The following is a 27,731-nucleotide window of genomic DNA, read 5'->3' on the forward strand; positions in this document are numbered from 1 at the left end:
TTGTGAAATAAAACCATTTCGGTGTGTTGAAAAATATGTTTTTTGGTGAAGCGCAGGGACATGTGACCGCTGCAGTTATCACTGACCGAAGTGAGCCAATGATTTTTCTGTATTGGTCACTGGTGTCGTGGACGTCATAGCTGCAATGAACAATTGCCCCCTTGGCTCCTATAATAACAGGTGTAAACCTGTTCAGGGCGTCCTACTACACAGTGACAGCAAATAAGGGTGTAGGAGATTAGAGGATTTAGGTTTAAAAGGGTTAAGGTACTTTAACATGGTCAATTATCGCCCTGGAGCATGCCAGAGATCTCTCCCAGACACCTGCCTCCATTCAGAGTGAACAGGCAGTGGTTCATAGCGGAATGACTGCCTGTTTACGCGGAACAGTCCCTTGGTTTTTAGGTGATCTGAAACCAAAGCAACTCTGAAAAGTGAGCGATTCTCGCTTCATACAAATAACATATTGTTTGTAGAAGATAGTAAAGGGTCATTGGGAAAAATTGCAAAAGTGATTGAAGAATTCTATAACTATGCTGGAACAAGTCATAACCAAGATAAATCTTTTATTTTATCAATGGGTGACCGGCAACAGAAGGATTTCCCCTTCGGTCAGTCTAGCTTTCGTAATTGAGAATCCAGGTTTCAAGAAATACTGATGAATACATAACCTTAAATCTCATACCATCAATTGCCAAGCTGAAGGGGAAAAGAAAATAAAGAAGGAACGAGTACAAAGGGGTATAGCTATCCTAGACTCCAGGATGTAATTTTTAGGTTGCTACTTAAGGGGCTATGCTCAAAATACTAATTAGGCCTCATTGTCTTCCAATAGTAAAATAAAAAAGGTTGTCAAATATAAGCAATTAACAAAAATGAATCCTCTCAAGAACTAGGATGCTATTCAACCCATGTGAAAGACCTCTTATGCCCATAATAGAAGTTTGTTTCTACTTGGTTGCTTAAGGATATATCTAGTAGTTTTCCACCTGCATTTCTTCAATGGCCGGTATCCTCCTAGTTCTGCATGGTGAGACAATGCATGATTGCAGAGTTTTCACTGCACAGTGTGCACCAGCTGTTTTCAATGGACAAGTCGCTTCACATCTCTGTCATAAGACGGAGCTATTCGGCCAGGGGATACCCCTTCCCAGACAGAGCAGGAAACAGGAATCCCCAACGCAGATGTGAAACCACACTAAGTACATTTGTGGTTTGCTTTACAAGTCTTTGTGACGTAGACTGAGAAACTAGAGAGATCGATCTCTTATGTTGCATTTAGTTGTTATTGCAATAGAACAAAATATTAATTAAAATAACATCATGCAACAGCGATTGGGCAAACAAGCAACAAGTCCTTCTATCCCTGGTACTTAGGCTAAATGCTCACGGACAGATAATCGCTGCAAGATTCGCGGTCTGATACCCGCCACGAATCTCGCAACAATAGCCGTCCATGGACATGCTCTGTTAACAGATTCTCCCCTGCCCATGAGTGGAGATCAACTGCAATTTTCCGCTCGCGGGAGAGAATCGCAGCATGTTCTATTCAGAATGGAAAATCGCGCAGACAGCTTCCACTGCAGTCAATGGAAGTCGTCCGTCCCATGATACTCTGCGCTGTGAGCACAGCGGAAGGATTGCGGGGAAATCGTGTCACCACCCAGTGTCGGCGTGTCATGTGCTGCACTGCACTGCACATGCGCACTGGCTCACCGGCAGAGACTTACACCACAGAGAGGTAAGTTTAGGGTCTCTGGGGAATGCGGGGTCTGATTCTGCTGCAAGGTTTCACAGGCGGAATGCGACCCAGCCGTGGGCATGAGGCCCTGCAGATAAACCAAATGTAATTTTATTGTGATAACTTTCTTATCTAAAACTATTAAAAAGCTATTATTATATTAACGCAAAAAGCCATTGTAAAGCAAGAAAAAGGGCAAATAAACTGGCACAGAAAGTTATAAGGCATAAGAGCCCTTTCACATGGGTGGAAGATTTCCACATTCTGCACCACATACTGCGGTAATATTCGCACCCGTGTGGATTGTGATGCAGAAGGAACTTGGCTTAGTTTTACAAGCAATTCCACATAAAAATCTGCAAAAATGTGCTCCTCTGGCATCAGGGTAATTTAAAGGGGTTTTGTTAGGTTAAAAAAAAATTCTATACTCACCTATTCCTCCATAGGCCATCGTCTTAAGGCATCGTCTTCTCCTTGAGCTTCTGCAGTCCCCCCGGGCCACGTCACCCCCAGCAGCCGGCTTTTTACGAAGCCTGCATTCCACACATTCTTTTTCTTTCGATCAGTGAAGGTCACATCCCTGTGACATAGCCTTCACAGGCTAAGAAGGAATGCTGATCTATTGCTGAGTCAGCACGCACGAGCAGTCTCAGCAGTAGCTCGGCACTCCCCCTCCTAGGCTGTGAACTGTGATGTAACGTACATTGCCCGGCAGGAAGGAGGCTGCTGGCAATGTACGTAACCTTACAGGAAGCAGAAGAATCAGCCAGCTGGAGGTGAGGTGACCCCCCTGGACTGCAGGAGAAAGGAGAAGACCAGCCAGAAGAAGATCTGGTAAGTGGACTGACGGGGGAGGATTAGGTAAGTCTAGAATTTTTCTTTTTTAATGACAGAACCTCTTTAACTAACAAAACTAAAAAAATCTAGTTTTATTGGTTGTTTCTTTGCTTTTGTATGTTCAATAAGCAACTATTCTACAAATGTGCATCCACTGTAGAAGAAACGTGTTTTTGTAAGGAACAACAACTTCTATGTATGCAGTTATGGCTATTGAGCATAGGACTATTACAGTTTCCATAAAGATACTGCATTTTTTGTATTATTTCCCGACCCCCTCAACTAGTTATTTCTACTAGACTTAACAAATAGTAAATGAACCTGTAACTTTTTTTTCAGTTTGTATTCTTTTTTTAAATCTGTCATGACAGCAATGCAATATATCTAATATATCATGTAGATTGGGTGAAGACATTTCATGTAACAGGTATAATAGACATCAACAGATTCAAAAATATATTTTTGATATATATAAAAAAAAAATTCAGGTTTTCTAAGTAATCCATATAAAAAAATGATTATGGCTAAAAGATTGAATAATTGATGAATAAGATGACAATAGGAGATAACTGAGACTCCGCAATTACATCCAAATTCTTATCATACTATGACTAAATGCATCAAGCCCTGAATGCAGTTATCTGACTCAGAGTACAAGATATACCCGGGGAGAGGTGATTCTCATCACTGCTTTACTAGCCAGCAATTAAATAGTCGGGGCTTAGCAAAGTGACTGCAATGCAGTATTTTAGCTTACTTGGGCTCTGCAGAGAGACCTCTTGCCTGGTGAATGCTGCAATTGAAGAGCAACATAGGGGGCTATTAATAAATATAGGTTATTAACTCACCCAGGGCTAACAAGGTGCATATATTCATCTTAGAATAATTGGGCTCTCTGTCCAGAAAGAGTCCAGTCAGCAGCTGAGTGCCTGAATATTTTAGCAGAATACCTGCAGTCAGGCACCAGGTGTAACCTGAGTCTGACGTGTCATGAAATACTTCAGCAGTGTGCAACAACTATATATACTATCCTACTTACCGCTTTATGTGCAGTCATTAGAACAATGGCAAAATATAGGCTACAAAACAAATATTGTCACTGAAAGGCGCTTTGACATTTTAGTGGTTATCCCATGACATTAAGTTATCTCCCATCTGCAGGTTAGGGGATAACTATCTGATCCTTGGGGGTCTGTCCTCTTGGATTTTCACTAGAATGGGGGTCTGAAGGTCCCCAGATGATTGGTGGAGTAGTCTTGTATATGCACTGCTGCTCCATTCATTTCAGTGGGACTGCCAGACATAGCCACGTTCGAGAGCTCAGCTATCTCATGTAATACCACTGAAGGGAGCAGCATGACCACTGTTTCATTCATCACAATCAGTCGAGGTTGCAGCAGTTGGACCACCTCCAATCAGATAGTTGTCCCCTATCCTATGAATAAGCGATAACCTAATTTCATGAGACAATCTCTTTAATTTAAAGCTGACTTTGTAATGGAATTGTTTGTGCCAAATGACAAATTCTACATTTCAAAAACTTCTCTCTACTAAACCCATACTCTGAATGTTGTCAGGAGTATTAGCATACATCAAAAATTCAATGGCCAGTACCTAGTACACACAACAGTTGCTCAGAAGCCATCTTGTGTGTAAATGTGCGCCCATCGTGCACTTACCGTACACATTTTGTCTATGGCTGACTTCAGGTCCGCATGAAATCCTCGTCCCTCAGGACGATAAGATAAGAGGAACTGCACGCTGTGTTCTCTGCAGGCAGCACTTCTAACAGCTGATAACATTCTTTAACAGCCGTTTACAGCTGCTGTCCCGCTAGAGAACAATAGCAATGTATTTAGAGAACAGACCACCTGCTGTTCTCTAAATACATGCAATAAAGTACTAAAGGGCTGATTAGCCCATTAGTATCTATGCAAAACGATCACTCAAAACTGTCAGTTTCTGATGAATTTTGAGCGATCATCTGTGTGTGTAAATGCACCTTAAAAGGGGGGCAAAATTCAAACCTCTAGTTTTATATGTATTCACCATGTGATACAGCTAATTAAAATCAATGGCACGTGCTCACCACCATTATAGAAGTAATTATCAGCATGCAGTGGCCTCTGTAGATTAGAAACATGATATACAATGGACTGTGAGCTGTAATTTACTCTGCACAGGTTGTACAATGCATCGGCTTACCCCTTGTGGTAGTCAGGGTCCTTCTTATTCTTGGAGAGCAAAGATCTGTCAGAGTGTAGACCAGAAATACGTCACCTAGCAAAAGCAGAAGGAGAAAGGATTGTTATTAATTCTGCTATAGGATTCATAGGCTTTCACCTTAAAAGTACGTTCTGTATCTCCAGTAAATGGGTTGTCTGATTTAGTAGAGATAACGTTTAAAGACTAAAAGAGCCCTTTTCAATTTAGCCTTCAGAATACACAAATGCTTCAAAATTCGCTGTAAATAACAGCTGATCGGTCAGCTGCAACTCACCATGCATGTCCGTTATAACAGCTACTAAGCAAGTACATGGAATGACGGGACTAGAATACCCAGAGAGGCTATCAAAATTGGGACTATTTACTTTAGAAAAAAGAAGGTTAAGGGGCGACCAAATAATCATGTATAAGTACATGATGGGACAATACAAGGATCTCTCCCAGGATCTTTTTATACCCAGGACTACGACGGTAACAAGAGGGCATCTGCTACGCTTAGAAGAATGCAGGTTTCATCACCAACATAGAAAAGGGTTCTTTACTGCTAGAGCAGTTAGACTGTGGAACTCTCTGCCTGAGGACGTGGTGATGGCAAAATCCATAGAGGAGTTTAAAAGGGGACTTGATGTCTTTCTGGAGAGGAAGGATATTATAGGCTATAAATCTAAGATTATTTGTTAATCCGGGTATACGGGCTGGTAGGAACTATTAGGGGTTGATCCAGGGAACAGTCTGTTTGCCATTAGGGAGTCGGGAAGGAATTTTTTCCCCAAAAGGGCTAATTGGCTTCTGCTCTTGGGGTTTTTTGCCTTCCTCTGGATCAACAAAACAGGAGGCTAAACAGGCTGGACTAGATGGACATTGTCTTCATTCAGCCTTACGAACTATGTTACTATGTAATACAATTCAGAAGAATGGGTGACCATGCTGCACGTTTATTAGCTTCACTTAGCCTGAGCAGAGCACCCCCTCTATGGTAGCCATGTGTCCTAGGGCGGTAAAATCTGTGTGCTGTCCGGAGTGCTGAACACCACACATTGACATGTGCTATTCTTGTCCAAAAATCAGACAGAAATAGGACATGCTGCAATTTTTTCAGTCCAAGTAAAAAAAAAAAAGCCTGTGTGCATACACCCATTCGAATCAATGGGTACTATTTCCGTCCAATTTTCGGACTAATTTTTTGGTTCCAAAATCAGACCAAAAAAACATCCTTGTCCCAATTTCCAAATACATCTGAACGCCTGGACTTCGGGCTGCTACATTTATCTGCACCGAAGTGAATTATCAGATAGAAGAGAGATCTGTGCCGCTGATGTGTTTAGCTCACATATAACTCACCACAATCACAGCCAACGCTCAGATGTAAGAAATATTAGGTCTAGAATGTCCCACCCATTTACAAAAACAGAGACCTTCATAATAGTAAGAAATGGATCGGCGGAGAATCCACGTCTCTTCATTAAGAGAATAAACTGAAAGTTGAAGTAATAATATCTGATACCCATTATTTTTGGAGTTAAGCCTAATCTTGAAAATTTTTCTGGACGCTTTAATCACTGTTACAAGGGAGTATCCTCTATATCTAGAAAGGTTGAACCATCATCACAGATGGAGATTCTTTATTATAAGTGCAGTGAGACTACCGGTATATAACTCTCCATAGGATGTTATGATATAGTATAATATGGGAAAAATCGGCCCACGCACCTTAGAGATGAACCAAGGAAAAGTCTCCATTCCAAGTACTTTATTATAGTGCAGTGCAACGCGTTTCATCGCTAGGCATGCGACTTTATCAAGTACCATAGGATGTTACAACGGCTGGTTCATTAATGAGTTAGTCTTGGCGTTTTTCAACTGATGACCTATCCTCTGGATAAGCCATCAGGAGTTGGACAGGAGTCCACCGCTCGAGATTCCTGTCCATTAGCTGATCATTTGGCAGTGGGAGGAAAATCAACGGGAGCACTGCGCTGCTGCTCCACTTCCTGCTCCTCCTGGGCAGGGAGTGAAATAGCAACCCGCTGCTCTTACTTTCTTCCCTGTCAACTGATGAAGCGTTCATCACTCTGGCTCTGATACAGAAAAAAAAACTAGTTTAAAATTGAAAATCTGCAAAAAAAAAAAGTGAAATGTTTAAATTTCACCTCTACTTTGCCTTAATTCCTGTTAAACACCTGAATAGTTAACAAATAGAGATGAGCGAACGTACTCGTTTAGGGCATTTTTGCACTCGAGCACCGCTTTTTCCGAGTAACTGACTACTCGGACGAAAACATTCGGGGGCGCCGAGGAGCGGTGTGGTGGAGCGGGGGGTAGCAGTGGGGAACAGGGGGGAGCTCTCTCTCTCCCCCCCCCCCACACTCCCCTCTGCAACCACCCGCTCACCCCCAGCGCCCCTCGAATCTTTTCGCCCGAGTAGTCGGTTACTCGGAAAAAGCGGTGCTCGAGTGCAAAAACGCCCTAAACGAGTACGCTCGCTCATCTCTATTAACAAACTTAATAAATGTGGTCTTGAATACTTTGAGGGGGGCTGATTTTATATTGGGGTGACTTATAGACGGTTTTAAAAAATTGAGTCTGGGAATGTTGTTTCAAATGTGCAAAAATGCTGCTATACTTACAGTACAAGCCTTGTATTATCAGAAAATATACAAAGGAAAGTAAAAGTGTAATAAAAGATGCCGACATAATGAGGGCATGTAGTAAATGTTTGTGTGGTATGACAATATGTATTACAAGCAGAAAATGTCAACTTTTGAATAATGTTGAGTTCTCTCTAAATGTTGGAATTTTTTCTAAATAAATGCAAAACATACCAACTAAAATTTACCGAGGATATACAGTAATGTAAAATGTGTTTCCTGAAAAAAACAGTCTTACAATTACTTGGAAAGTAATAACATTCCATAGTTTATATCATATAAGGTAAAACATGCTAGATTAGAAAAATTGGACTCGGTCACTTAAGGGCAAAACTGGCTTGGGTGAAAAGTGGTTAAATTGTAAACACGTCTTGTTTTAATATTATTTCACTGGAACCTCAGAATAAGGACTCATTCACGCGACTGTATCGGTAAAACACTATAGGTCTCCCCGCAGCTTTTTACCAGCGGTGTAAATACCGGCTCTGCCGGCAGAGAGCCAGAAGAGACCGTGTATGCCTGCGATTGTACTGCGCATGGCTGAATATCTCACGCACACGGTCATGCGCAGTGTGACTCTTTTTTTTTTAAATTCCCCGCTCTGTTTCATAGCGGGATTCAGTATGAATCGCCGCCAATACTCAATGTATTGCGTATGGACAGTATTTTCATACGCACCCATACAAAAGGGATCATGCAGTGTGATATGCAGATAAAGAGAGCATGCTGCGATCTATTTCTCACACACTTTATTTAATTCATTGTCTCCATTTAATGCCTGTCACGCGGCCATACATCGCGCCCTTAATACGTGCCAAAATCACGGTCGTGTGAATGAGCCCTAAGGTGAAATACAAAGTAGCAAAAGCAAAATGAATAACTAAACATAACTGAATGTTGGACGCTAATCCAGCCTAGTGTTATGGAGGCAACAAGATCCAGGAAAAGTCCTAAAGTTCAGCAAAATACACTTTACACTGTGATAAATAATATAATATTTAACCCCTTTCTGCCATCATCATAAATGCATGTCCTAGCTAGCAAGGGGTTCCCGCGAATGGTCTTAAATTTGCACCCTATGGGTGGGGTGGAAGCAGAAGTTGAGCGGGAGTTGACTAACTGACATCCGGCCTCCTACTGCAACAGCAAGGATTGATCGCGGCATGTGAGGTGTTCAAAGAGAGAAGGCGCTGTCTCTGTGATGTCACCAGCCCTTCGTCATGTAATCGTGGGGGGCCGATGGGTTATCATGGCAATCGGATGCCAGACAATGTCTTTGGGTGTCCCATGGCTTGTGATCGTTATGAGAACCTATCGTACTGCAATGAATTATCAGTGCAATCATAGCATTAAAGGCACATCAAAATGTAAAAACAAATTAATAAATAAAACAGTTAAAAAACACGTACAAAACCTGTTTTCGCAATTTCTCCGCTTTCTTTAAAATATTCATAAAAAAACACATTTGGTATCGTTTCATTCATAACAGCCCATATATTATATAAAACACACTTTTAATCCTGCACAGTAAATGCTATAAAAAATCCAAAGCAGCTAAGGCAAAATGCTTTATATTTGTTTGTTTCGCCTCCCAAAAAAACGCTTCAAAAGTGATTAAAAAAGCATACGGTATATACCCCAAAATGGTACCAATAAAAACTACAGCTCGTAACAAAAAATTACGAGCGTCACAGCGCTCCACTGATAGAAAAATTAAAAAGTTAAGACTTTGAATGCAAGGGGTTAAAATAGGTTAAGTAGTATGGACTTTTAGGGAGGAAGCGATCTTAATTAGTTTGTTTTTTTTTAGTTAAGATTTAGAGATGAGTGAGCATACTCGCTAAGGCAAAGTACTCGAGCGAGTAGTGCCTTATGCGAGTACCTGCCCGCGGGGGGTGGGGAGCGGCAGGGGAGAGCGAGGAGGAACAGGTGGGGGGGGGAGATCTCTCTCTCATTCTCTCCCCCCTGCTCACCCCACAACTCACCACTTTCCCCCGCCGGCACCCGAATCTCTAGAGACGAGCAGGCAGGTACTCGCATAAGGCACTACTCGCTCGAGTAGTTTGCCTTAGCGAGTATACTCACTCATCTCTATTAAGATTGTTTTCTGGGAAAATTGGGAACAAAGTCTTTAAATTTATGTTTAAATTAAAAAAAAAAATTAAAACCTAAATTTTCATTTTTATAGTCGTCATAGGTAACTTGAACTTGTGATTGTCTCATTGCCTCAGGCAGAACTTGGTAGGCTTACATACATGGCAACCCAGGGAGCCTTCACTTGGCCCAGGGCAGTCATGGCAAGCATTGGCACCCCAAAATCATCACAGCCATTTGCATCGAGTGTCAGCTGTTTCAAACAGCCAGCACCTCCTAGGTATGCAGTGGGCTTGGTTCCTGACCCTGCTTCATACCGAACCTGCACCTCTGTGATATAACTGGTTGTCACAAAGGACAAATGGGTTAAAGAGGACCTGAAGGCTCTCCGGACACGTCTGTTTTAGTGCAGAGTAGTTATAGCATTCTTTGTATTTTCTCGTAACCTAATCCAGGTCTGAAGTCTATCTCACACAAAGCTAAGCAAATCCACAATACTTAGCACTGCAAACTACTGCTAAGGAGGGGTAAAAGCCTGGTGGATAAGACTGGTAGCATGTAAACCTTCCACTTATTGCTGCCTGTTGTAAGGTGCTTTTACACGGAACAGAAATATCATGTTGTTAACCGAAAAATAAACAAATTCCTAATGTACTTTCATTAGTTTTCGAACTCTGTTTGATCAAACGAAGAGTAAGAAGAAAATAGGAATGAGCGAGCGTACTCGGAAAAGCACTACTCGCTCGAGTAATTTGCTTTATCCGAGTATCGCTGTGCTCGTCCCTGAAGATTCGGGTGCCGGCACGGAGCGGGGAGCTGCAGGGGAGAGCGGGGAGGAACGGAGGTAAGATCTTTCTCTCCCTCTCTCCCGCCCGCTCTCCCCTGCTCCCCGCTGCGACTCACCTGTCAGCCGCAGCGGCACCCGAATCTTCAGACCCGAGCACAGCGATACTCGGATAAAGCAAATTACTCGAGCGAGTAGTGCTTTTCCAAGTACGCTCGCTCATCTCTAGAAGAAAAATATTTGTTTGTTGCACAGCTTTAAGGCTGTGTTGTCTGAGCCGCACCCTTAAAGGGAACTTGTCATCTGCCTAAAGCACCATAAACTAACTTATGGTGCTGTTAGCCGAGGTGACAGGGAGCCGGGTGCTGTATTTTTTATACTCAGCCTCTTCATGGTTCTCATGGTGCCGGCTGCTGAAGTCCACATGCCAGATGAAAATCAGACTCTTTTCAGGAGCCCGTGCACACGCTCTCCCATAGATTGGCATAGGAGAGCATGTGTGTGGGATTCTGAAAAGAGTCCGACTCTTCACCTCTTTTGAAGCAACTTAGGGGAGGACCACACTTGTCAAGTTTTAATCCAACATATATTTGATATGAGAATTTGCTGAGTGAAATCCTTAGCTGGCATTTGGAGTTCTGCTGTGATTATGTTGTGGATGGGTGTACAGGTCCACATGAGGATTAGCCCTATTGTCATTCAATGGGGCTAATCCTCGGCATTAGGGTATAGTCATACAAATGGTTTTTCCGAATGATTTTCGGACAAAAAAAATTCAACTGAAATCAGAAAGAAATAAAGAATGCCCTATTTTGTAGGGATTTTTGGAAAAAAATCACCCATTCAAGTCCATGAGTGCAATTCAAAAGAAGGGTTGCCTTGTTTGATTCCACTACAATCCATTTTTTTGCATTTAACCATGGTAGCCATAAAAAAAGTGTACATAATCCTGATTATATCATTTGACCCATCATGCCTTTTTTTAATGCGCCTAAATTCCTGTGGGGGAAATATAGCAGAAATGCATAAAAATTGCATGAAAATCCCACGAAAAAGCGGTGTGTGAATATACCCTAAGGCTAGTTTCACACGGGCGATAAAATCAAGTGATTTTTGCATGATGCAAAAGTGAGTTAAAATACAGAATTATGAAACCATTGATTTTCAATGGTTTACTTCCCATTTGTGATGTTATCACTCATGCAATGTTGCGAGAAAAAAATAAATCGCAGCATGCCCTATCGTTCAGCGATGTTCGATTTGTTTAACTCCCATTTTTTTCGCCTTGGAGCCTATTTTTTTATTACATCACAAAGCACAAACCTGTAATTTTTGCACAATGTGATGCGTTTTTAACATCTATCACGCTAAAAAAAAATCGAGGCAAAAACGCGCAAGAAAATTGCAAGTGGCAGCGATGTTTTTGCGAAAAAAGCAGAGCTGATGCTCTAAAATCTCAGGGAAAAAGATGCGACTTTGCCACAATTTTCTCGCGCGGATATCGTGATCGTCCGTGTGCAGAATAAGTAGCAAGCTACTTAATTTCCACAACAATTTTTTTTCTTCTTGGCACAGTCAAAAATTTGCACACAATTTTTTCCCTAGCAGTGAATGAGGTTGATGAAAGTGATGTCAGTGTAACTCGTTTTACCCAATAGTCAGACATGGCTGTGGGTTATAGGCTTTGCTCTAGTCATTATAGGGGGCCTAGTTCTCAGTTACGGCATATCCTACCTAGTCTTAGGTGCAGACATTGCGCAATATTTCAAACATTCTCCGTGCCTCACAGGGGTGTGACTTAGGGGAAAAAGGATGTAGTTAGCCATAAAAGGGAACATGGCGTAAATGCCAGAATTGCACCAACATTTTGGCACAAAGTAACCAACGAACAGGTGGTGCAAATTTAGACAATGACGTCAAAGGCACCAGAGAAATGGTCAGCTCACCCGGCCTTTCTATTACACTCCACTGCATGGAAGCCGAGAGTCACTGCCAATAAACATAGAACAAAATGAAAGTTTTCCAGCAACTCGGACAGCATAAAAGACTTCATTTTAGTAAAAAATGGATAACAAAGGTGTTTAAAAGATGCATCAAATTTTTCATTCAACACGGACCACTGTGAAAATTTTGCAGGGTTTTAAGACCGCCTGATCTAGGTTGACACTGGCTTAACTAATAGACAGGATTAGCAAATTAAGTAAAGAGATGCTTTCCTCTTCACAGTCACGCCATTTGAAGGAACCTATATGAAGAACCTTGGTATTCCTTTTAATTTGCTTATTTCCCTCACTGTATGTTTCTAACCCGTTATGTTCCTAACCGCTGGTATTCTGCCAATACGAGTAAAGCTTTCTGGTTTTGCATGAAGGATGGAACAGAAATTTTTATATGTACTGTATGGGGAACAATTACACATATATATAAAAATCCATGAATCTGTTCTTAATTATTTCCAGTTAGTGCAGCTACATTCATTGCAATCTAATTAGCTGTGCCTCTAGATAATAGATATACTACTGTTAGAATGCTCAGACGGTTCTATGTAGTTAAAAAGACTATATTTTACCTATTGTCTCACTATAAATGAAAAATTATTCAAAATGGATCAAATGATTTCTCAATTACCGCATATTTATAAAAAAGTTACTGGGGGTTTACAGCGGGCACTTCTGGTTCGGGTAAACTAAGATTACTGTAATAGTGCTGCTTCAGCCTTATATCTGGATGGGGAATAATGGAACGCTTGCAATTAACAGAAAGGGTAATGAAAATGAACTAGTTAGTGGAAGTCATTTCAGCCCTTGGCCAAACATTGTCTTTTTTAACTACTGGTAATTGTTTAATTAATACTAGCTGATTGCTTCCTGAAAACGGAATAATATTGTTTCAGCTGATTAGGGCAGTACTAGAGCATTGCTCTTACGCAGGACTGGCAGAGAGTAAATGGTCACAGCATGGTCTACTTAAAACTATTCATGTATGGAGAATAAAATTCCACTCTTCTTCTCTTTCTTCATTTGGAGAAAATAATCAATTGTAACCATGACAACCCACCATTTAAAAGGATTTTCCCTGGTTTGGATTTTTTTTCAAAAATGGCTCCAAATGTGTTAAAACAATAAATGCAACCAAACTCACTCGTTTGTTCCCCAGTGCCACAGCACCTGTGGTCCTCCTGGCCTTTATTCACAAATAGATACCACCTGACCGCTTCAGCCAATCAGAGGCTGCAGCGGCCACAGCCCATTCTCATGGTATGACCTCTCAGATGCTAGGAGCTATGATGACAGGAGAATGGCATGTGACTACTGTGGCCTATGATTGGCTGCATAGTCCAGTAGCAGCCACTCATAAACAATGACCGTAAGGATGGTAGGAGCAGCATGGCTGGATCGGCAAGTTATAAATGGGTGAGCACGGCAGCTTTTATTCTCTTAGCACATTTGCAGCCATTTTTCAAAAAGCGTGCAAACCAGACAACCCCTTTAACTTACACTTAAAGGGGTTTTCTCGAAACTTGAGGGCTCAGTCATACGGGCACATCCGGGCACCGATGCGCCCATGTTACTGCATGAAGAAGATGGCCGCACTGCAGGTGCGGACGACTTTCCACACCGCCGTAAGAAAGAACACATGACCAGCAATGGAGCCGGTCATGTGTTCTTTCTTCTGCCAGTGCGGAGAGTTATCCACACCTGCAGTGTGGCCGTCTTATCTTGCAGTAACATGGGCGCATCGGTGCCCGGATGTGCCCGTATGACTGAGCCCTATAAATTGTTTCACAACCACTCTCTTTTCTTTCGTGATTGCTGCTGACCACGACATGTGACTGCTGCAGCCAATCACTAGATGTAGAAGGTCACCCCTTTAAGTTGGACACACACAATAAATTTAGGCAGAAATCAATGGCAATCTTATGTGTTGATAAGAAGATGATGTAACCAGCACCAATCATGATGTATCTTTGTAACATCAATTCAGCCTGAGAGCTGAGATCTTGGTGGAGGTATATGTATGAAGATGTGTAGATCAACTGCATATATAAAGTTAAATGTTCCTACCAAGAAGCTTACTCTGATAGGTCCACCATGTCTGATAGCTGCACTTAAAATCTATAATACGGAAGCCCAGCACACTTTTTTGGCAAGTTCAACTATTTCAGTAATGGCTTCCCATCATCATAACTAAGAGGCAAGGATATTATGAATTAAACATATAGGAATGAAGGAATGTACATAAAGGTAAGCAATTCAATGTATATTCCCATTTTAGCCAATCATACCGAGATTACAGAAACAGATGAAGGCAAAGGTCAAAATCCATAGACCTCTTTTAACTCCTTCACGACCAGAGATTTTTATTTTTTTTATTTTTGTTTTTTCATCCACGCCTTCCAAGAGCCGTAACTTTATTCTTTCTCCATCGACATAGCTGCATGTTTTTTGATGGACAAGTTGTGTTTTCTAATCGAACCATTTAATGTGACATATAATGTACTGAAAAACTTTTACAAATGTTTAGGTGGGGAGAAATAAGAAAAAAATGTGGTTGCACCCTTTTTAAAGGGGGGGATAGTTTTTATAACATTCAAGGGCAGTAAAAATGACATATGAATGCAGTTCTATAGGTCAGTATGATTACAGGGATACCAAATTTATGCAGATTTTTAAGTTTTACTGCTTTTTAAAAGTACATTAAAACATTTTTTTAAACTAAAAGTGCTTTCCATCACCATATTCTGAGACCCATAAATTTTTTTACGAAGCGAGCTGTGTGAGGGCTCATTTTTTGCAGGACGGGATGTCGTTTTCAGAAGTAGCTTTTTGGGCTACGCACATCTATTTGATCACTTTTTATTTAGCTTTTCAGGAGCCAGAGTAACAAAAAGACCCCGTAATTCTGGCATTTAATAGTTTGTTTTTTTACGGCCTTCATCATGTGGGATACATATTACAATATTTTAGTATTACAGTCTTTTACAAACATGGCAATAAATGTTAGTTTTATCATTGTTTAGATTTTGTAAGGGGAAAAGTTTTTATTTTGCATATGTAATATCTTATATTTTTTCATTAAACTGTTATTGTACATTTTTATTTAGTCCGCAAGGAGACTTGAACGGGTGATCATTTGATTGTTTCTACTATATACTGCAATATTTCAGTATTGCAGTATATAATGATTTTTAATGTTAATCATAGAATCATAGAATGGTAGAGTTGGAAGGGACCTCCAGGGTCATCGGGTCCAACCCCCTGCTCAGTGCAGGATCACTAAATCATCCCAGACAGATGTCTGTCCAGCCTCTGTTTGAACACTTCCATTGAAGAAGAACTCACTATCTCTTGTGGCAACCTGTTCTACTCACTGATCATTGTCACTATAGAATTATATAATTCAACAGTGAGAGTGATCAATGAGTGGAACATGTTCATCTCAACATTATAGAATCACTCTATATGTGATTCTATAATGTTGCCTATTAAGCCTTGCCACAGGCACTAGGCTACCACGCTAGACTATTTACATGTCTCTAGGGGACGAATGGGATGCTGGAGGACAGTCCCCTCTGGGTGACTGTTTAGACACGCAGTACTAAATAGTTATCTGCGGTGATCAAAGCTAGCGCCGATCGCAGCAGCTGTCAATGGCTGTCAGCTGTCAAAAACAGGTCTCCCAAGCCTGCTCCGTACACTATTCACAATCACATGACACATATTTATGTTATGTGTTCAGGAAGGAGTAAATAGGACATTGTACTGCAGGAATGTGCAATAGGGCACTAACACTCTCATTGCACAGATAAAAGGGGGAGCTGGCAAAGATTCAACACACTTGTTTAAAGAGAACCAGTTAGCTCTCCGTGTATGTCTGTATTAATAAATACATCACCATAGACTAAAAATACTGGAGCGCTTCTTCTTAGCCATCTACCATCTACATTGTGTTGTTTTTCTGTTATTCCTCTGACAAATACACAATAAATATCTGTGTGTTACCATTGCTTTTGTCAATACAGTATGTAAATGTAACACCTAGTTGTCAATTTATTCATACATTTCCAGGAGGAATATTAGAGAAACTCGTCATTCTAAGAATGTTAACACAATATGACCCAGACTCATTATTTTCAGAGGAGAGCCATACATGATGACACGTCCTCTTTACAGTAAATCAATGCAGTTGCTGTTTTTTTTTTGTTTGTTTTTACCATTGATATTTCCATTTATTTTTCTACATTCAAGTTACTTGTATTAGGTACGTGGATACCTACTTAGAAAAAGGTGTTTCATGGCCTAAACTCTTCCCTGGTATCTATGTAGTTAAGCTTCTAAATGTAATGCTGGCACCAATTACCATCTCTGGATTTTGTGCTCATTTGCATAGTATTACCCATAATGCCTATTACATTTAGCTAATCTCTTCCAAATTGAATCTCGGCTCAGCAGACATACTCTGAGCTGTGGCCTTTGTGTTAGTTAAGGTGTGATGTGTGGAGAGGTCATAAAATCACACTGCAGAACCGTCCCACCTTAAGCCTACTTATCGAAGATTTTTAGTCATTAATGTTATCACATAATTTTCCTCATTTGCAAAAGAGTTGATTCCTATAAATATTGATACATAGCACTTCTGACACCAAGAATGTGTTATTGTTCCCAGTGCCAAAACTGGCTGGTATTGCAGAGACTATCCAATACATATAGCTTCAGGCTTGTAGAAAATTAGGAATCCGACACTGTATTTAGGAATTTTACCAAAACAAAGAAATATCTGTAATTTATCTGCTTATCCAGGGTTTACATGTCTAGTACTGCAGAAGTAGACCTGCTGTATCAGCTTGTTCAAACTGGATATAAATAAATATATATGTGTGTAAGTAGTACCCTCAGCAGGTAGCTTTAGCCTTCTCCAAATCTGAAATCCAAGTGTTAAAGAGATTTCACACTCACAGGACTGTTTTGACACATTGGACAATCAAACTCTAGCAACCACAGTTGTGGCTATACTTTCATCCACATAATGCAAAGATTAATTAGTATTAAGATATCTCTCAAAGTTACAGTAATGGATATCTGCAATACTGCCTTAGAAGTCCCCCATAGTGTCTGACACAAATGCCACAATCATACCCTTATGTGCTCCAAGAATGCTCCCTAGACTGCCAGCACACATGCCCCTCCCTAGAGTGCCAGCATGGATGCTCCTCCCTATAGTGCCACTATGGATGCTCCTCCTCCCTAGACTGCCAGCACGCATGCTCCTACCTAGAGTGCCACCACAGATGCTCCTCCCTAGAGTGCCAGCATGGATGCTCCTCCCTAGAGTGTCAGCACACATGCTCCTCCCTAGAGTGCCAGCACACATGCTCCTCCCTAGAGTGCCACCACGGATGCTCCTTCTTAGAGTGCCAGCACACAAGCTCCTCCCTAGAGTGCCAGCATGGATGCTCCTCCCTAGAGTGCCAGCATACATGCTCCTCCCTAGAGTGCCACCACGGATGCTTCTACCTAGAGTGCCAGGACTCATGCTCCTCCATAGAGTGCCAGCACACATGCTGCTACCTAGAGTGCCAGCATGGATGCTTCTAAGCTGACCTTTACTTCTACACTGTGTCTGACACCGTGCAGGACCTAATGAAGTTGTACAATTTGCCCAATGATGAAAGCCGCCCTGCATATTCCAATAAAATCTTATACGCCTATATGAACAATATTCGTATGCTTTTAATTTTAAAAAATCCATTATGACAAATCAGTAGACAGATCCAATTATCTCTATGCAAGTAAACAAGAAAAGATGTACTTCATCTAAAAGAGTGTAATGCTACTGATATATCAGATTCAGATGCATAAAGAAATGCACTCATCTGGACAAGTTATGGTTACTGTACATAAAAGTAGCGGCATGATCCCTTACAAGGGTAACAAATTCGGACTGCTGCTCATCTGGATCCTTTCAGAATTATACACCACAGGAAAAGGATGGATCAAGTGTGGATGCTGCTGCTATACCGCAGGAGACTGGGAGGGTATAAAAGAGATGCCATGTGTTTCCAACCAGATGAAGGATTTATTCCAAATCCGAAACGCATTGTCTTTAGTGTAACATCATACATTTTTTACATCCTATAAATCTTTATCAAAACAGTGCCAATATCCAGACTCGATCCATCCGTCTCTTGTGCTATTTTTTTATGGGATTCAATCCATGCCAAACTTCATCATAATTAGTTCTGCTAGGAACAGTTTTTATTACTATTATTATTTTTGTCAATGGGTGACAGAGTGAAACAAAAAGTATAGAAAACTTCCAACAGAGACTTGCCGGCAAAAAAAGAATTACATTATTATATTGCATTGATACTAAAGATGAGCGAGCACGCTGGGTTAAGGCAGCTACTCGAGCGAGCATCGCTCTTCGCGAGGAGCTGCATACTGGTCCAAGCAGATTCGGGGGGTGTCGGGAGGGAGCGGTGGGTAGCGACTCTCTGTCACCCCCGCCGCCCCCCCCCCCCCCCGAATCTGCTTGGACCAGTATGCAGTTCCTCGAGAAGAGCGATGCTCGCTCGAGTAACTGCCTTAACCCAGCGTGCTCGCTCATCTCTAACTGATACCAATAAAGATTATATTTAAAGTAATATTTATTTAGGATGTAATAAATCGGACATGAAGAGATTACTGCTATACCCTCTTTATTTTCTAACCAGTGTTGGCCTAATGGGGTTGTCCTGTTACTTTTTGAAATTTTAATGTCAGGTGCAGATGTGTGAAACTAACAAACTCAACAGTACTTACCCATCCTCAGCCTCTGCGTTGCAGCCCCAAAGTCCTCCCAGTCTCTGTTTACAGAGGACGTATGCGACTGTGGTCTGCCAATCACAGGCCACAGTGTCACCCATTGGCGTAACTATAGAGGATGCAGGGGATGCGGTTGCACCCGGGCCCAGGAGCATAAGGGGCCCATAAGGCCTCTCTTCCCCATATAGGGAGCCCAGTACTATGAATAAAGCAGTATATTTGGGGGCCCTGTTACAGGATTTCTATTGGGGCCAAGAAGCTTCACGTTACGCCTCTGGTATCACCGTACTGAACTCCTGGCGTCATTGTGCTCAGGATTGGGCACTGATGCCAGGAGAACAGGCAGCAACACTGCACCCTCTGATAGGCAGCAGTCTCCTACATTCTACGGTCAGGATAGACCAGGAGAACCGCAGGGCTGAGGATGGGTAAGCACTGCTGCATTAGTTATTTTCAAACATCTGCGCCTATTGGAACAACGGCTATAATGGTTGACTACTATGTTTTTAATCATATTAAATCTAAATTAATTACTATATTATGCAGCATATCAAGTATCATAGCAAGCTACTAAACCCTCCCTAATTGTGACTGTACGTATGCAACTAAACTGAGCATTGGCATTTCACTTCCTAATGCTTTGTACGTTGCCGCTAGGTGTCATTTTTAAACTATACCTATTTTATGTAGCAGCTGAAAATTATGCGAAAAATGCTTGTAAATGCTTTTAGGGAAGATTAGAGAAGTCTTTATTCCTGCCAAACAGTTATTTAAATGATCTAGCTCACAGTAAGAAAAGATGTAACCGAAGCGAGAATGAAACTCGCTTTTCTAGAGTGTCGGTGGCACTTTACCCAGCCTGGGGGAGACCAACCAGGGTCAGAATTGCTGTTGACTCATACAAAGATTTATTAAATGTGAATGTATATTAAAGTAGGTTATTTTCCCAAAACTGCTAACTTAAATTTTACAAGTGTTCTGCCTCATATGCTACATTCAGTAGAAGAAAAGAATATATTCTGACTTGAACTAAAGCTGTGTTACGTCCAACCCAGATGTGTTTGTTGTGTCCTAAAAGGAAAAATATATACACATAATACTGTATAGACGCTGATAACACAATAGTGTATAAAGGAAACCTAAAACAAGGAAGATGGGCAAACTAGCCCAAAATCCTAAGATACAGGAAGACCGGAGCTACCAGCGGAGCTCTCACCCTGATGAAGGAGACCCCACGCCATGAACCTGGGACAATCCAGACTTTCAATAAATATTAAACCACAAGAGTTCAGGGAATAAGATGTACAAACACCCCAGGTAAATTAGTATAACACCAGCAAACTTATCTTAGCGGGGACACAGGTCAGGACAGGAAGCCATGAACATGACCAGAAACACCTACGGACTAAAAGTATAACTGATGCCCTTTGTGGGGAGGATTTCCATAAAATTACCAAAGGCATAAGGATTCCCAAAAGAGAATAATATGAAATTATACTTTACTGACATATATGCGCTCATTGTCATCCCATATGGCATCTAGTGCCAAAATAGCAGTGAGCATTCACCGGCAGGAGGATCACATGAGTTGAGACTGACACCACGATGTCACCCCAGTCCTGACCCTCATACATGGCGGGGGAGCTGTGACAAGATTATTTTTTTTTAAAGGGATCTTCATTTTCACTAAAAAACATGAATTAAAGCGTCTCTCTCAGGTCTCATATGTTGATATATTATGGATGGGAACATTTAGATACATAGTTTTCCTTGATTCTACATGTAAAAAGCTGTGTAAATCCTGGCAGGACTTGTAGAAAAAGCCCTTGAATCCTCCGTTTCCCCACCCATCCAGTGTGACTGACAGCTCTCCCTATATAACTCATAGACAGAAAGCTGTCAATTGTATATGGGCAAAGGTAATCAGGACTTATAGGGGCTTTCTACGGGTCCTGGCAGCATTTACATGGCTTTTATAGGAATTTTAAGGAATAAATCATACGAAACTATCAATCCAAGACTCTTTCCTCTATCCTGCACTGATTTTCAGCTCAACATTTCTCCCTTCTATCATATGCTGCCTGCAGATAGAGTGACATTGGAGACAAGACAGCTGTAACTATTACCTTCATTCTGCCTTCAAAAATGCTAATACTTTTTTATCCTTATGGAAGCACACACCTGAAAGATTGTAACCATGAATTGTCCATTTCACCAGGTGACATTGCCAAGGAACTGATGTATTAAATACATTTCCTTACATATGCTAAGAGCTTATCTACATGGCTGTTGTTGTGTTCCGTCTATGCTGTCCATCTGATTTTCACTGTATGGCCTACTTAATCTATAAATATGGCCATGTGAGTAGCCTAATTGGCTCATATGGAATACACAGAGCGCACAAGACCTGAAAATATAGCTGTGTGAATGGGCCCTAAGCCACATACTTAACCATGCTCATAGAATGTATAGGCTAGTTATCTCCCCAAGACATCGTTGGCGTAAAAAGGCAGAATTTGCCAAATGATACTAACCTTACATCTAGGCATCTGTAAAATGCTCTACTATAGCTGAACATACAGGTACAATTGTATCCAGTAAACACCTCCGTCCATGGAGCAGAGCAACTCAATTCCCAAAATTTTTCTTGAAGCACTCGCAAGGACAGGAAAATCTGTAAATGAGCCTTCTTGAAAACTGGACAAGACGGATCATGGAGGGAAGTGGAGCCATGATGGAGGATCATCAGCCTGTAGAACTGTATGTGAATATGCATGAGTTAGAAGAGACTAGTTCTGCTGCCTGTGGCTCATCGGAGTTACAAGTGTCATAATCCTGGAAGTGTCAAACTGTTGGGCAATGCAACATTTGTCTAATGGTTCGGAAACAGTTTTGCTGCTTCCCTTTATACACTGCACGAAGAGATGCACAATTACACCATTTAGTTATATGTGCTTGCAGCTATACAGTACATTATCTAGGAAGATAGCAAGTAAATGTGGAAATAATGCTGCAATAACTTTCTTACGCGCTTTAGCCCCTCTATAGCATGTCCAACGCTACACGCAGAGAAGTACTTCCTGGAAGGGGCAGGTTGTATATGATGACATTGCAACCTGTCCTGACTGCTACCATTGTGGCTCTTGTATTATCGCATTTACAGAGCACTGTGATATATTAGGCTGGTTACACACACGCAATAAAAGAATGCAATGCAGGAGTGCGTGAAAACACAGAATTATGAAACGCATGTTTTTTAATGGTTTCCTTCATTTCTGCGATGTTTTCACTCATGCGATGTTGCGTGAAAAAAAAAAAACAGGGCATGTCCTATCTTTCTGCATTTTGTTCTTTTTTTTATCACCCATGTTTTCCTATGAAGCCTTGGTTTATTGCATTGCAACGCACAAACTTGCGATTTTCGTGCAATGCATTTTTAACATTAAAACGTCTCTTGTTTTTCTCATGACAAAACCGAGCTCAAAAATCCCAAGCGTCGGAGATGTTTTTGCAAGAAAAAGCAGCGCTGACGCTCAAAAATCGTATGAACAAAAAGGTTATTTTCGCCCATGTGAAAGTCAGACGAGCGTTTTTTTCACGGATGTATAGGTCTGTGAAAACAAAAACGCATGTATAAAAACCGCGTGATCGCGTGACACTTGTTGTGCGGTCACACAAAGCTAAAATTCGCACATATAGTGCGGTCCCATTGAAAGCAATGGGAGAGGATCGCTATCCCTTGCTGCGGCTGTGACAGCTGCAGCAGGTGATTCCTTGAATGTGAAACCCCTGGATGCTGTCACATCCTGGGGTTTCAAATTGTCGTCAATGCCATTGAAGACATAGGGAGAATATCGCGCTCCTCTGCCACAGCTGTGGCAGGGGATTTTTTCATCCCCTATGAGGAGTCCCCTCATCACGGAACACTGTGACAACACTGTCACAGAGTTCCGTGATGAGGGGACTACACGCAGGGATGAAGGGACCAGCTGCTGCTGCTGTCCCATTAAAAGCAATGGGATAAAGGCAAGGATTTTCAGGGGGTGCTTGAAATATAAGACCTACCCCAAAAAGAAGTCCTAGCTGCAGAAAAAAAAATATATCAGCTAGAAGCGCTCCCTGGCTCTACTTCTCCTTCATGTTCTTCTGGCCAGGGATTGAAAAATCCCTGGCTCCTCGAAGCGCTGCCTCTGATTGGCTGAGCACTTTGGCTAATCAGAGACAGCGCTTCCAGAAGACGTGGATTTTTCAATCCCTGGCCAGAAAAACATGAAGAAGAAGAGCCTGTGAACCGGGGAGAAGACGCGCCAGAGCTGACACCACTTCTAGGTGATGTATTATTTTTATTTTTTTTTCCTACAGCTAGGGCTTATTTAAGGGCTTTGACAGTAGGACTTTCTAATGTCAAAGTTGCGTCGATTCTCACGAAAACGGTGTTTTTGTCCGAATCGCAAAACGCTCTCCTATTTTTTCCTGGAGCGAATTTTAAACGCATGTAAAAAATGGACATGTGACCTCTTTCATTGGACAGCATTGGTTCTAATAGATCCAATCTAAAAACATGCCTATACATGTGTTTAAAATTTGCTCATCTGACTGCGCCCTTAGACTTATATTGGCATAACAAATTATAGGAAGAATAATCATTAATGACAATTACAGTGGCTAACGTTTATACATTTTATGTATATTCTGTAGCCGTAAAATCTTAACATCCTTTCTACAGTATATACTGTCTGTAAATACTGTAGTGCAAAGAATTGTGGGAGAACACAGAAAATAGGAGAATATGAATAGTGAGATGAATACAAATCGAAGACATGTGAATTATCATGTGTAAGCGTTACGTATCTGTAGCTCCAACTGTGGACTTTATTTTATTGTAAGTCCAACTTTGTGCAAAGATTAAACTTTATAAGGGCTGGAGCTCAGGTTTTCTGATAAGGAGCTCCATATCCTCTACTTCTCTTCATACATCCTAATTAGAGATGAGCGAGCATACTCGCTAAGGTCAATTCCTTGATCGAGCATTGCCCTTAGTGAGTATCTCCCCGCTCGGGAGAAAAGGTTCGGCTGTCGGCGCGGGTGAGAGGTGAGTTGCGGCAGTCAGCAGAGGGGAGCGGGGGGGAGAGAGGGAGAGAGAGATCTCCCCTCCGTTCCTCCCCGCTCTCCCCCGCAGCTCCGTGTGCAAAAAGCTCTCACTAGTGGTAGCTGCAGGCAGCTGGGAAGAAATTCATGGAGCTCTGAAAAATGGCCGCCAAGTTATAAATGTAAATGTAATCTGATTGATGTAGAATAAAAAGTTGAGATACGTTATACGCGGCCTGTGCCGCTCCCATTCTGATGGTGCCCGCTACCCTGAAGCTCTCTACTGCAGGCATGACAGACATGTGACTGCTGCAGCTTATTACTGGCAGTATGTGGCAATGGATCAGCCAGTATTTGACTGCAGCGGTCAGATGACCCCGTGTCAGGTCGTCACCACTGCAGCAGGAAGTAGAGAGCTGCCTGGCGAGTGAGCATCATCAAAATGGAGGATTGGGAATAAGTGAGGCAAGTATGATTTTTTTTTAGACCACGTAAGAAGCTTTCAATTATGTTTTCCCTGGGCAACCCCTCTAATAAAAAGACAGCTTTAACTGCTGTAAAATCTATCAAATTTGGTGGAACTCTTAAGGGAAACCTGTCATGTTGGAAATTCTATGTAACCTATGGTCAGCTTGTTATAGGTCAGGAGAAGCTGATCAGGCTGTGGGAAAGCTTCAGTACCAGTTGTATTTTATTCCCTGCTCATTCTATGCTAAGAGGTCCAGTAGGTGGTCGTAGTGATTGACAGCCTTTCCCCTTGTCAATATGCAAACAAAGTCAGCTATCAGTCCTGATTAGGACCGCCCACTGGACTCCCAAACTCAGGATTTAATTGAATAAATTACAACCTATATTGAATCTTTCCCCCCAAAACTGTATCAATCTCTTCAGCTCCCACTGATCTATAAGATGCTGCAGGCAGACCAGATGCATCTGCAATTTGACAGGGTCCCTTTAAGTTTGTACTAAATAATGAGAAAAAAATGCTTCTTTTCGAAGTGGATGTGAAGTGGACGAACGGTAGAATGTTCAGATTTTCTTTTAACAAGACCCACAAAAACTCAGTTTTGACAAGACTTTGATTAAGTTGTTGCAGGGTGACTCACAGGAATATAATTGCCTGTGTAAATGTCTGCACTGCGACTAGAACAACTTCTTTCTGCAACAACCAGCGTGACTCAGTAGCTGTTGCTCATTTAAACTGAGCTACACAGCGCAGACAGCATCATAAATCATGAAGTGTGACCCATCACACTGATCTCGACTGGGAAGCAAAGTTCCTTGTTTGATTTGGATTTAGACGTTTATTTCTTCTTAAAGTGACCCTCTTTACACAATAGCCTTAATACTACAGCTGCTGGGGTTGACAATATCTTAGATACATTTTTCCGCGCAGATGTACGTGAATGCACTGCAGATCATCCATGCGGGAAAAAAAGCGCAACCCCACCTCCCAGTCTTTTCCCCACCTGCCTGATTAATCTTCACCTTAAAATCTGCATTGTATTTGCGGATGCACTGCGGATCGTCTGCTCCCATAGACATCCGCACTGAAATGGAGCATGCTGGGATTCGTTTCCGCATCAAACGATCCGCAAATCAAATCTGCATGCTTTTATTCAGTTGCGGACGTCAATGCTTCCCTATGGGCACTTTGAATTTTGGATCTTCCGCTTGGGTGACCAGTGCGGATTCTGCAAATCCAATCCTGTGGACATGAGCCCTTAGGCATCAATAAAGTTCTCACTATGCTACACCTTCTAGCATCTTTTCTCTCACAGTTGTCTTGCAATCAACTCATAACTTCGGTTGCTCTTATTCCCGTCTCCAAAACTTCTCTCGTGCTGCACTTTTCTTGAATGCTTTGACACAACCTGTCACTGAAGCTCTTAAAATATGAAGTCATGTCTTCAAGACTCATCAGTTCAGGGAGGTTTCTGTTACACAATAGATCTATCTACATATTATTAGTATTACAGTGCTGGGCAGAATACTTGCCGGTGATGGCACATGATTTATATTTTTGCATTGTAACTAAAGTACGTAGCGCTAAACAAAATATAAAGCCTTTGCATGTACTATATGTAGTGAAATCGAAGCAGCAGATAACTTTCTCCTTTACTAATGATCTAGCCAGCAGCCAATCACAAGACTTAGGCCGGCTTGACACAAGCGTAAATGAAATTGCGCACACCGTAGCACAATGTTTTAGCGCTATGAACAAGGCTTTTTTGCGTGCGTATGAGCGCATGTCACTGTACTTTGTTTGCCTGCAGGTTATTTTCATTTTGTGTGGCAAACAAACATACCGATTAAAATGGATAATTAGTTCAAGATGTGTTCTTTTTCCACCGCAATTACGCAGTTTTTCACGCGTCTCCTTGTGTATTGCACGTTCATTTGCACCCCCCCCCCCCACCCGCATTGACTTCTATGGAGACCTTTAGTGCGCAAAAATGCAGAAAGATAGAGCATGTTCTATTTTTTGTTGTGCGACCAAACTGCGCCCACGAAATTCAGAAATGTGAATGAACCCATTGAAAGTAAATGGGTTCTATTTTCTGCGTAATCAGCTGTCTGTAATAACGAGTGACAATGAGTGAGGTCAATAGAAAGCAGAGAAAGAATGGAGCGCCCCCGTGTGTCAGAGATGTTCTCTTGTGGGACTTAAAGTGTACTGGGTCCAAGGCAATATTAAAGGGGTTGTGTGGTTTCATGCAAAAACATTTTAAGAGCTAAGTACGATTTAAAAAAAAAAAAATAAAGCATACTCAACTATCTTTATTCCCCCCACCTCGTACAGCTAATTGGCAACCGCTAGCCTGTCCCCATCCTCCACCACCGAGGTCAGGTGACCTCAATAGGCAATCAAAGATCACAGCGTCACTGTCTAAACTCCTGGCATCAATGCTCACATCCTCATATTCTGGATGCCACAATGGCATGAGTTCAGGACAGTGACACTGCAGCCTCTGATTGGCCCCAGTGTTCACCTGACTTCTGGCAGCAGAGGATGGGACAGGTCTGTGGGAGCCAGCTAGCTGTGCCCCGGGGGGGAAGGGCAAAGACAGGTGAGTAAGCTTTTTTTTAAATTTTAACTTTATCCCTGCCCCCCGGTCACGTGAAAAACGCAATTTTTTTTCTTCCGTTTTGCTTGGATTCATTCAAAAACTGTGGGGTCAAAATACGCAGTGCACCCCTAGATGAATTCGTTAAGACGTCTAGTTTTCAAAACAGGTCATTTGTAGGGGCTCTCTGTCGTTTTGGCCGCTCAAGGGCTCTACAAGTGGGCAATGGGGCCTAAAACGCCTTCAGGCAAAATGTTGGTTCTGAAAGCCACCGGCTGCTCCTTTAGTTTTGAGCCCCGTTGTGCATACAGATATAACATTAGGGCCACAATGGGTATATTTCTGAACACAGGACAAACAGGGGGATCCATTTTGGGGTGCAAATCCTCATTTTCATGTGCTCCATAGAATGAAATCCTGTCTTTAAAATGACATATTTGC

General features: G+C 41.8%; 1 protein-coding gene across 4 annotated transcripts in view; it reads right to left on the reverse strand.

Moving 5' to 3' along the window:
• Window positions 1-27,731, reverse strand: part of MAP2 (microtubule associated protein 2) — a 251,527-nt gene that overhangs the window by 88,068 nt on the left and 135,728 nt on the right. For all 4 annotated transcript variants that reach the window (XM_066575645.1, XM_066575643.1, XM_066575642.1 and 1 more), the window contains exon 4: window positions 4,784-4,858. The gene's annotated coding sequence lies outside the window, so the exon portion shown is untranslated. The remainder of the gene's footprint in view (window positions 1-4,783; window positions 4,859-27,731) is intronic.

Source organism: Eleutherodactylus coqui, chromosome 8 (genome assembly GCF_035609145.1).
Source record: "Eleutherodactylus coqui strain aEleCoq1 chromosome 8, aEleCoq1.hap1, whole genome shotgun sequence".
In the NCBI taxonomy this organism is placed as follows: domain Eukaryota; kingdom Metazoa; phylum Chordata; class Amphibia; order Anura; family Eleutherodactylidae; genus Eleutherodactylus; species Eleutherodactylus coqui.